Source organism: Acinonyx jubatus, chromosome A2, assembly GCF_027475565.1.
Source record: "Acinonyx jubatus isolate Ajub_Pintada_27869175 chromosome A2, VMU_Ajub_asm_v1.0, whole genome shotgun sequence".
In the NCBI taxonomy this organism is placed as follows: domain Eukaryota; kingdom Metazoa; phylum Chordata; class Mammalia; order Carnivora; family Felidae; genus Acinonyx; species Acinonyx jubatus.
The window spans coordinates 91,806,746-91,820,017 of NC_069383.1; the positions used below are offsets into that span (position 1 = coordinate 91,806,746).

Below are 13,272 nucleotides of genomic sequence, written 5' to 3' on the forward strand. Positions count from 1 at the left end.
CACCACGTTTCTGTTTCAAGGCTGTATCTTAGGAGCAGCTTCTGGGAGGGGGGAAGGCAAGCAGAGTACACATGCCAAGGCCGGGGAAGGGGGCAACGAGCCTCCGACTGGCCAGGTCTGGCTCACAGGTTGACTGGCGGTCACATCTATTTTTAAAGAAAGCTAGATGTTCTGGAAAATGGTGGGTAGTCAGCAACCAGAGAAAGCAGTGTTACACCTGTGGAAATGACTCCGTGTGACTCGTGAAGGAAAATGGGATTATGTATAGCTTCTGTGACCTAGAAGATTAAAATAAAGCTGTTTGTAGAGGAGCCGTGTAAGAAATATTTGAGTATAGAAGTTAGAGCTGAAGCTGAGAGAGGGAGAAAAGCTGTAATATCTGAGCACCAGAAGAGACCTATTGGAGGAGAATCAGAATTTGGAGAGAGACTGTGGAAGGTAGCTGTAGAGACCCATGTTGTTCCACTCATTCGGGGCCCAGATAGCAGTTTCTGAAAAAGACGAGACAAGTGAAAGAATGTTCTTGTTCGCTAGAGCCCAACTTGAGACAGATTTTTTTTTTTTTTTTTTTTGGAACAGTGGTAAGATGTAGCCATAACATGCCAGCCAACTGACTCAGCCAGTGCTGGTGACATAACTGGCTACCAAGGTGTCAGTCCCTGCAGAGGTACTGAGCTAACAGCATGAACTACCCAACAAGACTGGCTACTCCATGGCATGCTGCCATTTTGCCAACCTGTGATCTGTGGAAGAACAAATATACGTTGTCAAGTCCTTGACAGTCTCCAGCTGGCTCATCTTCCCCCGGACCGGCACCACCCAGGGGCATGGTTATTGTCAAGGGTACATTGATTTCCTTCCTTTCTTGCTCCTCAGTCATTCCCTTCTGTTATCTATCTATCTGTCTCCTCAACTAGATGGAGATTCTGCTAAGAGCATGGGAACTCTTGCATTGCCCTTTGAATCCTTTTAAATGTTCTTGGTATTTTACATTTTGTAGGTGGTCAGTGCTTATTATTTAACAACATGGGCACTTTCAGTGGACTTAAAGAGGGCCCCCCCCTTAATTATTTTCTATTCTACAAATAAAGGCACTTTGTTTTTTCTCCATCTTTTATGGAAAGAAGAGAGAATATTCAAATTTCTGTTCTCTTGCATGGTTTTAACTTCCATCTATATGCTATCAACTCTCAGATTTCTATATCTAGCTCAGACCTCTCCTCTGAACTCCTGACTTAACGTACTTTACTATTTACTTTAATAATGATCACTGTCAGTGTGAATATTAATACGCATCTCCTACTTTACGTGTCCAAACTAAACTGATGTTCTTCCTCAAAGTTGCCCTGAGACTATCTTCTCCATTGCAGCAAATAGCAACCCATCCTTCCATTTCCCCAGGCTATAATTCTGAAAGTTCTCCTTTCACCCTTCCTTCATCCTCCCTGCCGCTCCCCCGCCCCATATCCAGTCCATCAACAAATGCTTTTGGCTCTGTAGTTAGAACCCATCGATTCTTACCGCCCCCACTGCTACCACTGTAGTCTCCCAAGTCAATGCGTCACCTCTTGCCTGAATCGTTGCCATAACCCGCGAATTGGTCTTCCTGCTTCTGTGGTTCAGTTAGAGAGCCTCTTAAAGCTTCAGTTGAATCAGGTTTCTCGCCTAGTGAAAACTTGCCAGTCTTCCTATCTCATCAAAGTCTCTACAGTGGCCTGTAAGATCCTCTGCCCCTTCTTCTCTCTTACCCCCTCATGTTGGTCTCCAGCTCTGTTACTTAGCTCCGGCAAAGCTGAAAGCCATTGACCTGTCTGGACGCCTACGCGGCCAACTTCACCCCACCTCGGGATGTTACCCTTATCCTTCCCTCTACCTGCCTTGCTCTCGGCTGGTCTTTGCTCCACCTTCTCAGGGAGGTCATCCTGACCACTCCCAGTTTAAAATTACAATGCTTTTTTGTTTATCTTCTGTCCCCTTACTTTAGAAAATAAGCTCAGTGCTCAGAGGAAGGCCTGACTCAGTTTGGGTGCTCAAGACGTATTTGTGGAGTAAATAAAGTAGACGTGCTATATTCCTGGCAAACTTTGAATTTTCAGAAATTATCAAGGACAATTTTAAAATTTTGTAGTGCCCATCCAGATTCAGTTTCTCGGTATATGTTTTGGTTTGTCTCATAAAGTACAAGAACATCAGTATGCATTTATCCAGCCATCTTTAAATCTAATATTTCTTTTTTTAAAAAATTTTATTTATTTGGGGGGAGGGGCAGAGAGAGGGAGAGAGAGAGAGAATCCCAGAATCCTATGTGGAGCCTGATCCCATGAACCACAAGATCATAACCCAGGCCAAAATCACTTAGAGAATTAAGTTTTTCTATGGGCGCCTTGGTGGCTCAGTCTGTTAAGCACCCAACTCTTGATTTCAGCTCAGGTCATGATCTCATGGTTTGTGAGATTGAGCCCTGCATTGGGCTCTGCGCTGACAGCATGGAGCCTGTTTGGGATTCTCTCTCTCTCTCTCTCTTTCAAAAATAAACATAAAAAAAATTGTTTCTCTAAAAACAGGTGTGGGCTTGGGAGATAAATTAGTGTTAGTAGAGGACTGACTTAAAAACACCATATTTGGGGGCGCCTGGGTGGCTCAGTCGGTTGAGTGGCCGACTTCGGCTCAGGTCATGATCTCGCGGTCCGTGAGTTCGAGCCCCGCGTCGGGCTCTGTGCTGACAGCTCAGAGCCTGGAGCCTGTTTCGGATTCTGTGTCTCCCTCTCTCTGACCCTCCCCTGTTCATGCTCTGTCTCTCTCTGTCTCAAAAATAAATAAACGTTAAAAAAAAAATTAAAAAAAACCAAAAAAACAAAAACAAAAAACACCATATTTGTTTTCTGCTTTAGTTTTTCCAAGCCATTGGTAATTAATTTCTAAATAAATCTTAGTCTTGAAGCATATTGTTGAAAGGTTAAATCCTGCTTATGTACAGTTACTTTGGTCTGCTGATATTAGCAGGAATCATTGAATGAGACAAGGCTGTGAGAAATGACGGGGTTTTAACCGAGAGCCTTGAATGTGTGTGCTTGGGGCAGAAAGTGTAGCAGTGAAGAGTGAGTAGATTTATCAGGATGGAACAAAAGCTTTCATTATATCCCAAGTGAGTGAAGAACAGTAGAAATGTTGAGACCCAGAAAATAAATATTTGGAATAAAGCCATGGACATTATATAGAGATATCACTATGGAGCTGGACATTCTAAATTCTTAAAGCGAAGAGAAAGGACAGAAGGAAGTGGTGTGGGAGTGTAGGTACCAGTGTTAGTATAAGAAACCAGCTGCACGGGGGCACCTGGGTGGCTCAGTTGCTTGAGTGTCCGACTCCTCATCTCTGCTCGGGTCATGATCTCACAGTTCTTGAGGTCAAGCCCCAAGCCAGACTGCCCTGACAGTGCAGAGCCTGCTTGGGATTCTCTCTCTCCCTCTCTGCTCCTCCCCTGCTCGCTCACTCTCATTCTCCCTCTCTGAAATAAATAAGCTTTAAAAAAAAAAAAAAAAGAAAAGAAAAAGAAAGAAATCATCTGCATGAATAAAACGGCACTGAGGCTGAGCCTCAGTGGATGATGCCTTGTAAAATTCTTTCCTGAGGTGTCTGGGAACAGTTTGGGTACAAATCTGTGGAACCGAATGAAGGACAGATTTGGCTTGGAAAAGCTTACAGAAAAGTGATATCTTATGCACATTTTCATTAAAGACCTAAGCAAACTTTAGACCCTGAATTCTCGCTCAGCATACCCTCTGCTGTTTCATTTAGGCCTTGTGACAACAACAACAAAAAGGCCATTCTTAGGTATTTGACACGGGCTGAAAGTTCAGACAGAGTGACTCCTGTCTACAGTCACAAGCACTTTAGAAGTCTTCAGCCAGTTTTCATGTGTGTGGGGATAATTTGATAGTTATTATATAATGGGTAAAATGATTTGGGGGTCCTGAGCACTTATAGAGGTTTTCCTTTTAGTCTGTCACTGTGTCTCAAACTGTCATGTACAGAAGAGTTATTATGCAAATGTGTACAAAATCGAAGTGCATTCTGCATTATAGAAAAACTGGTTTAAGCTGTTTTCTAGGATGATTCTGGTTCCTCTGTACTCAAAAAAGGTAGCCCCCACTGTAGCAAAGTCAATGTAATGATTTTTTTGCAATGAAAATTTGCCTGCGCTCTCTTTAATATCTTTATATGCTACATACGCATATACATACTGTATATACATTACATGTAAATATATTTGTATCATATGTATGTTTATAGATGCTGGATGGGTGGGTAGATAAATAGAGCAACTTTATTACAAAACATCTTTCTGTCCTTAGTTTTTCTGAACTATTTGTAAGTTAAGCTGTGTACTTCACGACACTTAACTACTCAGGACTTCGTCATGCATTTCCTAAGAATAGGGCCATTCTCCTACATAACCAGAATACTAAGCTATAATCAATTCCCCAATTGTCTTCTGTAACTTCTCTTCCTTTTTTTTTTTTTTTTTTTTTTTTTAAATTCAATTTCAGTCTAGGCTCATGCATTGCATTTGATGGTTGTGTCTCTTTATGCTTTTTTTAAGTTTGAAGAGTATCCACAGCACTTTTCCTTTTTTCTGTTCTTTATTTTCTTTTTAACCACATTGACTTCTTTGAACAGTCCACAGTACCTGTCTTGGAGAACGTTCCAAATGCTGTGTTTGTCTGGGTGTTTCTTTATGACTGAAATCAGGTGAAACATTTTCGGTGAGGGTGTATCATAACAGATGATTGGTGTTACGTACTTCCTCCTACGTCATGTCAGAATATACATAATGTCTGCTTATTCCAGTATTGGTGATGCTGCCTCATTACTTGGTACAGATGGTGGCTGCTAGATCTCTTCACTATAAAGGTGTATTATCCCCAATGGAATTATTAACTAATCTGAGGGATAATACTTTGAGACTGTGAAGATCCTATTTCTCAACAGCTTCATAATAATTTTTAGCATTCATTGAAGATTCTGACATGATTCTATTATTCCAACTAAGGGTTACAGATTATTGATTTTTCTCATTTTATTATCTTTTCTTCCTTTTTAAAAAAATTTTTTAATGTTTATTTTTGAGAGAGAGAGAGAGACAGAGTGCAAGCTGGGAGGGACAGAGAGAGAGGGAGACACAGAATCCCAAGCAGGCTCCAGGCTCTGAGCAGTCAGCATAGAGCCCGATGTGGGGCTTGAACTCATGGACCATGAAATCATGACCTGAGCTGAAGTTGGATGCTTAACTGACTGAGCCACCTAGCTGCCCCTTTTCTTCCTTTTTTTTTTTTTTATCTGATATATTTTTCTGTAAAGTTAATAATGTCATTACTTGTTTTCATGTTCAAGTTGTCCCACATTGGCCAGTGGGAACCCCTCAAGACAGCCAATATAGTTTTTTAATAATGATTATGGTTTTTTTGTGTGTGTCTTCTCTAAGAAATCTTTGCCTACAAATAGGTTGTAAAAATATTCTACTTCACATTCTTAATTTTTGTCTGGTGTTAGGGTTCAAGGTTCATTTTTGTTTGTTTGTTTGTTTTTCAGTTTTGACGTCTGGTTGTCCCAGCAGCATTTGTTGAACACAGACTTTCTTTCCACCATTGGATTGCTCTGACATCTTTGTCAAAAGTCAAATGATCAAATAAGTGCAGCTCTATTTCTAGGCTGTCCGTTATGTTCTGTTGATCTATTTGTTGATCTGTATATTAGTACCACACCGTTTTCATTCCTGAAGCATTATAGATGATCTTTAAGTTAGGTAGTAGGAGTCTTCCAATTTTGTTGTTCTTCCTCAAGATTCTTTGGATATTCTCATTTCTTTGCATTTCTATATACATTTTAGAAATAACGTATCAATTTCTACCATAAAAACCTTGGTGGGGTTATTATTGGAATTAAGCTGACTCTGTATATCAGTTTGGGAGGAATTAAAATGTTACCACTGAATTCTTCCAATCCATAAATGCTGTATATTTCTCCATTTATATTCATCTTTATTTCTTCTCTCTGCAATGTGTTAAAGTTTTCAGTGTTGGGATCTTGCATATGTTTTGCTAAATTTATTCCTTAAATTTATTGCATATATTTTATTAAATTTATTTTAATGTTTTCAATGCAATTTTACATTTTCTTCTTTCCTTCCCCTCTTCCTTCCTTCCTTTCTTTCTTTTTTCCCCTCCCTTCCTTCCTTCCTTCTTTCTTTTCATCTGTCTCTTTCTCTTTAGTTTCTCCCCACTCTCACTGTCCAGAATGAAGGAATTGGTAAATAGGTGAATCACAACATTGTAAGCAAGCTGTTGCTTTAAAAAAAAAATGAGCAAAAATAGTCTTGCTGCAGCATAATAAATGCCATTATAGAGGTCTATGCTGTTCTCTGCTCAGGGGAGAAAGGTGTGGAAGAGTGGGAGGAAGCCAAAGCCTCCCAGAGAAAATGGCGTTTGAGTTAAGGCTTACGGGATGAGTAAGCCAGAGACGTAGGGAGAGGAGCCGTCCAGGTAGAGGGAAAATTACAAGTAGAGGTGCCTGAGAATGTGATTCCTTTAGGGAAGTGCTTGTGATTTTCGGCCTGAAGTGGTTCTGGAGAGGGAGGCAGAAGTAGGCCACGTGTTAGGTTAGGCAAGATTAAGGAGTTTGAGGTCTACCTGAAGGTCCCTGGAAACTATTTAGTAAATGATCTCATGAATTTAATTTGCTTCTCTAAAAAATTTACAGGTGTTGGATGAGAATTCTTTTTTATTCAAAAGAAATTTCTTTTCCTTGTGTGCCTTGTCTTTCTTTGCCCATTTTTCTAATTGAATTGTAAGGTCTTCATTGTGTCTTTAATCACGTAAGTTTTACTTCTAATGTGTTTAAGATAGGGAAGCTTTTTATTTTTATGTGTTGAGACCTGTTTCTCTTTATTCTTACAGATTCCTCATCCTGAAATCATGTTATTCACCTGCAGTTTCTTCTACTACATAACCCAGGAGGATGGCTTTGTTTCATTAACTTTTATTTATTTTCTAAGTGCTTATTTTTTTGAGAGAGAGAGGAAGACTGTGTGTACACGTGTGTGCACAAGCAGGGTGGGGGCAGAGAGGGAGGGAGAGAATCCCAAGCAGTCTCTATCCTGGCAGAGTGGTACTCAAACCCACAAACTGTGAGATCATGACCTGAGCCTAAATCAAGAGTCACTTAACCCACTGGGCCACCCAGGCGCCTGTGTTTCATTAACTTTTAAGTGGAACCCTCAGTATATTTTGATATGTAGGTTTCTTTCTCCATGAGCTAGAATGACTAGTAGTTCTAGTCTCTTGCAGCTGAATTTCAATGGCATCTTTATCATCTGTAGATATTTTTTGCAGAAAAACTTAGGAAAGTTCTGGGCAGATAGTTTATAGGTAATGAGTTTTCCTTGATCTTTAGTAGTTTTATTATTTGCTTAATTGAACTAATATTTGGTACTTGGTCAATTTCCTATTACAGTTCAGATTGCTGACTTCTCCTGATAAATCAGTAGTGTGGCACACATATGGCCCCTGAAGATGGGCACACAGTCCTCTCCTGTCTGCCCCTGTTCTGTGTCTCCTGATGCTGATTATCAGTTGTCACTTTTTCTTCGTTTACACTGTTGTCTTTCTTATATCACTAATGTATTTCCTTATGTCTCTTTCAAAACTTGGAGAATAAGAGACTTGAGAGAACCACATTTTAAGGAAAGCGGAAGACAGTAGATATCTAGATGGAGATGAAGAGTCTCACAAAGTTTGAAGTTATGCCAGTCCCCCCCCCCCCCCAAATTGAAAACCAGTCAAAATGTGCATAATTTCAAAGCTTTTTGGCCCAAATGAATTATAGGTTGTGTTTATGAATGTTTTTGAAATGCAAAGAAACATTTTAATGGGTGAACAGAGATAATCTGCCTTCTTATTAGGTTTAGTTTTATTTATATGAGTTTTTACTTATTTATGTGATGTTTCAGGAACATTTGAATACAGAAGATCTACTCATGGGAGCAGTTGTGAGGTTTAAAGGAGTCTAATGTACGTTAAGAACTCAGCACTGTGCCTAACTCAGTCTGCGCTACGGAAATGAATCATTTTGCTATTAGGTTAATATGTGGTATATGCAGTGTTATATAATATATAATAAGATGTCAATAGATAGGATTAGTTCATACTTGTGTTGTATTCTTTGTCCCTGTATGTTCTTGGTCAGATAATGTCGGATTATTCTAGCTTTAAGGGTAACCTCACTTTCTTTCTTTTTTTTAATGTTATGGAACATAACATAACATTTAAAGTTTATAAAATTTTATTTGTTTCCCCCAATTTTGAAATACCAACCAAACTGTCTGACTCTAGTTCCTTTGCCAGGTAATTCTTTGTCAACTTTTTCACTTTTCCTTTGGGCTCATTCTGGTTGATTCATTCTAGTCAGCCCATCTACATCTTCTTGATGTAATATTTCCAAAGTATTTATGCTTTTCAAACACAATGAGTGTGAAGTGTCACTTACTGTTTGAAAAACCACCTCTCCTAATAGTGTTACTTGTATTCCTTTCTTAATCGCCCCCTCTGCAATCCAGGTTTGCTTGTTTGCCCATTTCTTAGGCTTATTTATATATCTTAAACTTACGGAAACGTTTACCCATGTACAAAAGTAGGGAGTTTAGTGTAATGAATCACATTATACCCCTTCCCCAGCGTGGAACATTTATCATTCTCCTTTCAGATTTATTTATTAATTGTGTTCACTGTTTTTCTTTTTTCCTTTTTAATGTTTTTCCCTGTGGGATACTTACAGTTTTTGTAACGTTATAATTTAAATGCCTCTTTTTAAAATTTTATTCTTTATTTAAAAAGGAATTAAAGCACTTTAAGGAAATGAATTTGATGATAAGCACAACTATGACACCTTTCCACTGTTTTTACTGTCATTATTTTTTTAATTATACAACATAATTTATTGTTTTTCAGAGTAAGATGTGTTACTTCTATTGTATGCATTTCCCATTCCTGATATAGGAGAGGAGAAAAATGGATATTTACACTGAATATCAGAGAGTTTGACATGTTCTTATCTAAATGCATCTTTAATAGAACATTTTTAGACTTCTTTTATAAACATCTCCCTGTGAACATTTTCCTAAGGCCTTACTGTCATTTTAAAAATACTATTAAAAAAAATTAAATATATTTATCTCAGTAGTTATTTTAGAGAGTACTGCTATGAGTGTCTATTATGCATTGTTTTTCTGTAGACAGTTCCTAATTGCAAGACTTACTGAATTAGATATTTTTAGTAGTATAGTTTTATGCTAAATGTTGTACGCGTATCAAAATATGCTCAAAATAGTATATAGTCTGTGATTGAAGGGTTACAAAAAGAATTATCTGTCTTTAAAAAACTTTATTATGTTTTCGGATAATCAGCATCCGTATGTATATCTTCAAGATACCAAATAGGATTTTTTAAAAAATAAACTGTCACACCTTCCATTTTGATCATAATCTATCATTTACTTAGCTTTTACATTTTCTTTGTTTTTAAAAGGCATTTGTTATCTCTGTTCTTTCTGGTAAGGCATACATTATTGATACTGAGTGGTGAATCTTAAACCTGATTTCAAATGTATTACACTTCTCAATTTTTAGAAATACAAACATTAGCTATACTTGCTTAGTTAAGAGGATATATGGCAGAATCTTTAGAGCTTAATTATGAATCTTGAGTTTTTTGAAGATTTTGTATACTTACTAAGAACCTCCCTGCTTTTTTTTTTGGTTATGAATTAGTAATCATACTCAAATACTTGTAAGCCAGATTTTAAAATAAGCAAATGTACTGTATTAGCATTGCAGAGTCAAGTTCAGTTATTCTATATCTGTTTGGAGCCTGATAACTGTGGTGCTCTTAATAATTCACTTACAGAAAATTATTGATAATTGCATGTAAGCTTACAAAGAGATATTGGAAGAGGGGACGCCTGGGTGGCTCAATTGGTTAAGTGCCGACTTCAACTCAGGTCATAATCTCACAGTTCATGGGTTTGAGCCCCATGTCGGCCTCTGTGCTGATAGCTCAGAGCCTGGAGCCTGCTTCACATTCTGTCTCCCTTTCTCTCTGCCCCTCCCTCGCACATGCTCTGTCTCTCTCTGTCTCTCAAAAATAAATAAACATTAAAATTTTTTTTTTAAATTAAAGAGATATTGGAAGAATACTTCAGTAAAGGCACAGCTTTCTATACTTCTTTTTTAAAATGTCACCTCTTGCATATTATACACAGAATATGCTAATATTTTAAAGATGACTAACCCATCACTAAGGTGGTGTCTGAATGGTATCTCTAGATGTTTCCAGAAAGCAGTGCTTTTGAGGGTCATCAGGAGACAGCTAGACATCCATCTCCCAAACAGCTTCATAGTGGCATCACATTGACTTTGTTAGTGTTATAGTCCAGCCCTCTTTCTTGTTGACCGGGGGACCTGATTTGTCCCCATCTGTTTACAGAGAGCCCAGTGGAGAGTGGCTCTGCCTCACATGGGTCAACTCACATCTTAAAACCTGCAGTGGTGCTGTGTAGACTGAGTTTGTTTCAAGCTGACCAGTCTTACTGTCTCCCTACTCAAACTATGATATTTTAATAAGAAACAGAATGTTTAAAAGGTGGTGGGAAGCATGCAGGGAATTATTAAATTGTTCAGTGACAAAAGGGACTAATGATACCCTTAGCCATCGTATTAATCAGAGGAATAATCTGACTGCTGGACTGAAGAGACTTAAAATCCACCAGGCAAGGCACTCCCTCTTGAAGATGCCGGGTTGGGTACAGCCACCATTCGTTTGTGACACTCCTCTCCCTGTGTTTTCTGGACTGACCCATCTCCTCTCTGAAGGGCACATTTCCTCTTCCACTCCTTAAAGCCTAGCTGATGATAAGTCCCGTCAGCACTCTCCTATCTTGGACTGCGAGCCCTTTGGCTTCTTGAGGGACACAGTACATCCGCTCTGATTCATTGTGTGTTAAATGTATAGTTTAACTCTCAGCAGTATTATTTTAATTGTTTCAAAATTCTCCCCAGCTTTCCCCCATTGTAATCCTGATGATATGGGGAAGTCTATAAAAAGCCTCAGGGTTTCATACATGCACATAATTTTTTTCTTTCTCTTTTTTAAATATTCCACTCAGTTGTCAAATTAATAGGTATCTACTGGCAAAATTTGACTCCTTGACTCAGGAAAGATTTGTTTTTATTTGAAGTAATACCAAACAGTTGGAGGGTTTTATTTAATTCTCCATAAAAATTTTTCACTATTACTTTGAAATAACTGATCCCCCCCCCCCCCCCCCCCCAGATTTCTCTATCTAGCAATCTCCAATTGTTTCTCTCTATCCAGGAATTTCCTCTTGTTTAAACTGCTAACTTGAATATGCTATGCAGGTGTTATAAAATCCAATCCGGTATTCATCTGTTTTGTATCTTAAATTCCACATGTGAGTGAAATCATATGGGATTTGTCTTTCTCTGACTTATTTTGCTTAGCGTGGCACTCTTTAGCTCCATCCACATCGTTGCAAATGGCAAGATTTCATTTTTCTTTAATGGCTATAGAGAACAAACTGAGGGTTGAAGGAGGGGAGGTGGGTGGAAGGATGGGCCAAATGGGTGATGATGGGCATTAAGGAGGGCATTTGTCGGGATGAGCACTGGGTGTTGTATATAAGTAATAAATCACAAAATTTTTCTCCTGAAACCATTATTATGCTATATGTTAGCTAACTAGAATTTAAATAAAAACTTGAAGCAAAAAAATAAAATTCAATCCTATAGCCTAGATTGTAGAAGTATTTTTCTCAACGTTGTATTTTGTTTGGAAAATATGTGGTGTATAAAGTAAGCCAAGACTGTTTGGAAATGTGAACATAATGGTAGTGGGCAGTCTGCTCATAAGTTAAACTTCTTGTAGTGTTTCGTAATGCCAGTTCTCCTGCTCAGGAAGCTGCAGGGTTCTACAATGGTGTCCACTCCTTAACCTTGCCCCCTGCCAGTCTTTCTCAAGCCACTTTCATCAGCGTTCTCCCAGGTCTTTACTTTCAGGGTAAGGTTGGCATATGTCACAGCATCAAGAGCACCAAGAAGTACAGGACGGGGAATCATACTTGTTTCTTCGTTTAGAACATCTTAACCTACAAACAACTTTGAAAGTTTTAAAAAATACAAGCAGCTTCATGTAAGCAAGCATTAAGTAGAAAGCTGTTGATTGAATTTGACATGACATTTTTAGGCATGGCAGAACTTTCCTCCCCCCATATTGATAACTTTAAAATATGAAGGCCATGGGGTGCATCAGTGGCTCAGTTGGTTAAGCGTCCAACACTTGATGGCGGCTCAGGTCATGATCTCATGGTTCGTGGGATAGAGCCCCGCGTGGGGCTCTGTGCTGACAGTGTGGGATTCTCTCTCTCACTCTCTGTCTCTCTGTCTCTCTGTCTCTCTCTCTCTCTCTCTCTCTCTGTCTCTCCCCTACTCAATGCACGTACATGCTCTCTTTCTCAAAATAAGTAAATAAACTTAAAAAAAAAATATGAAGATGGCTTTACTATGTTTTTTAATGCCCCAAATTAGCTTTAGCTTCCTTCCCACATCCTCTCTTTCTGTGCATATTTATTCTTTAAAGTCTCTAGGTTTCTGAGTTACCATGCCTCTTTCTCTTACTGGCAAGGCATGTCTGTAAATGTCAGGTTATCCGCTCAGTATTCCCATTCCCCAGTTCTAGCTGTTTCATCTTGGAACCTGCAGGCTCTAGATAGGACTTTTACCATCATAAACTGGGTCTAACATATGCGCCTCGCAAGAGGATAGTCAGCTCAGTCTGCTACCTGCCCTCACAGAAACCTGGTCTTAGGGTAGAGCGGGCCCAGCTGAGGCAGCCCGGGTCTTTGGGGAAGCTCAAATTCAATGCCTGCATCCAAGGCCCATTTAAACACCTACAGATGTCCCTCCTGTTTCCTCTTAGAGTGATGGAGAGGAAAGAAGTAAAAGATTTGAGCTTTAATCCTAAAATATATCTTAAAATCTCTTTTAGATGGGCACATCCCTGTAATCCATGTAGGCCTCAGATTCTTATTTCTTTTTTTTTTTTTTTCAAGTTTAAGCATACATTTGTTTTACAGGCAAGAATAACTTGGTTAACAAAGATGAAGAAAGCTTTGAAACAACATGATGAGACACAGTCTTCAGG

The 13,272-nt window shown here is 38.8% G+C and overlaps 1 protein-coding gene across 2 annotated transcripts in view; it reads left to right on the forward strand.

The window, feature by feature from the left end:
* STARD3NL (STARD3 N-terminal like) overlaps positions 1–13,272 on the forward strand; it is a 55,455-nt gene that overhangs the window by 7,929 nt on the left and 34,254 nt on the right. The window contains exon 2 of one of the 2 annotated variants that reach the window (XM_027071634.2): positions 580–843. The exons of the other annotated variant lie outside the window; for it this stretch is intronic. The gene's annotated coding sequence lies outside the window, so the exon portion shown is untranslated. The remainder of the gene's footprint in view (positions 1–579; positions 844–13,272) is intronic. 2 annotated transcript variants of the gene reach the window in all.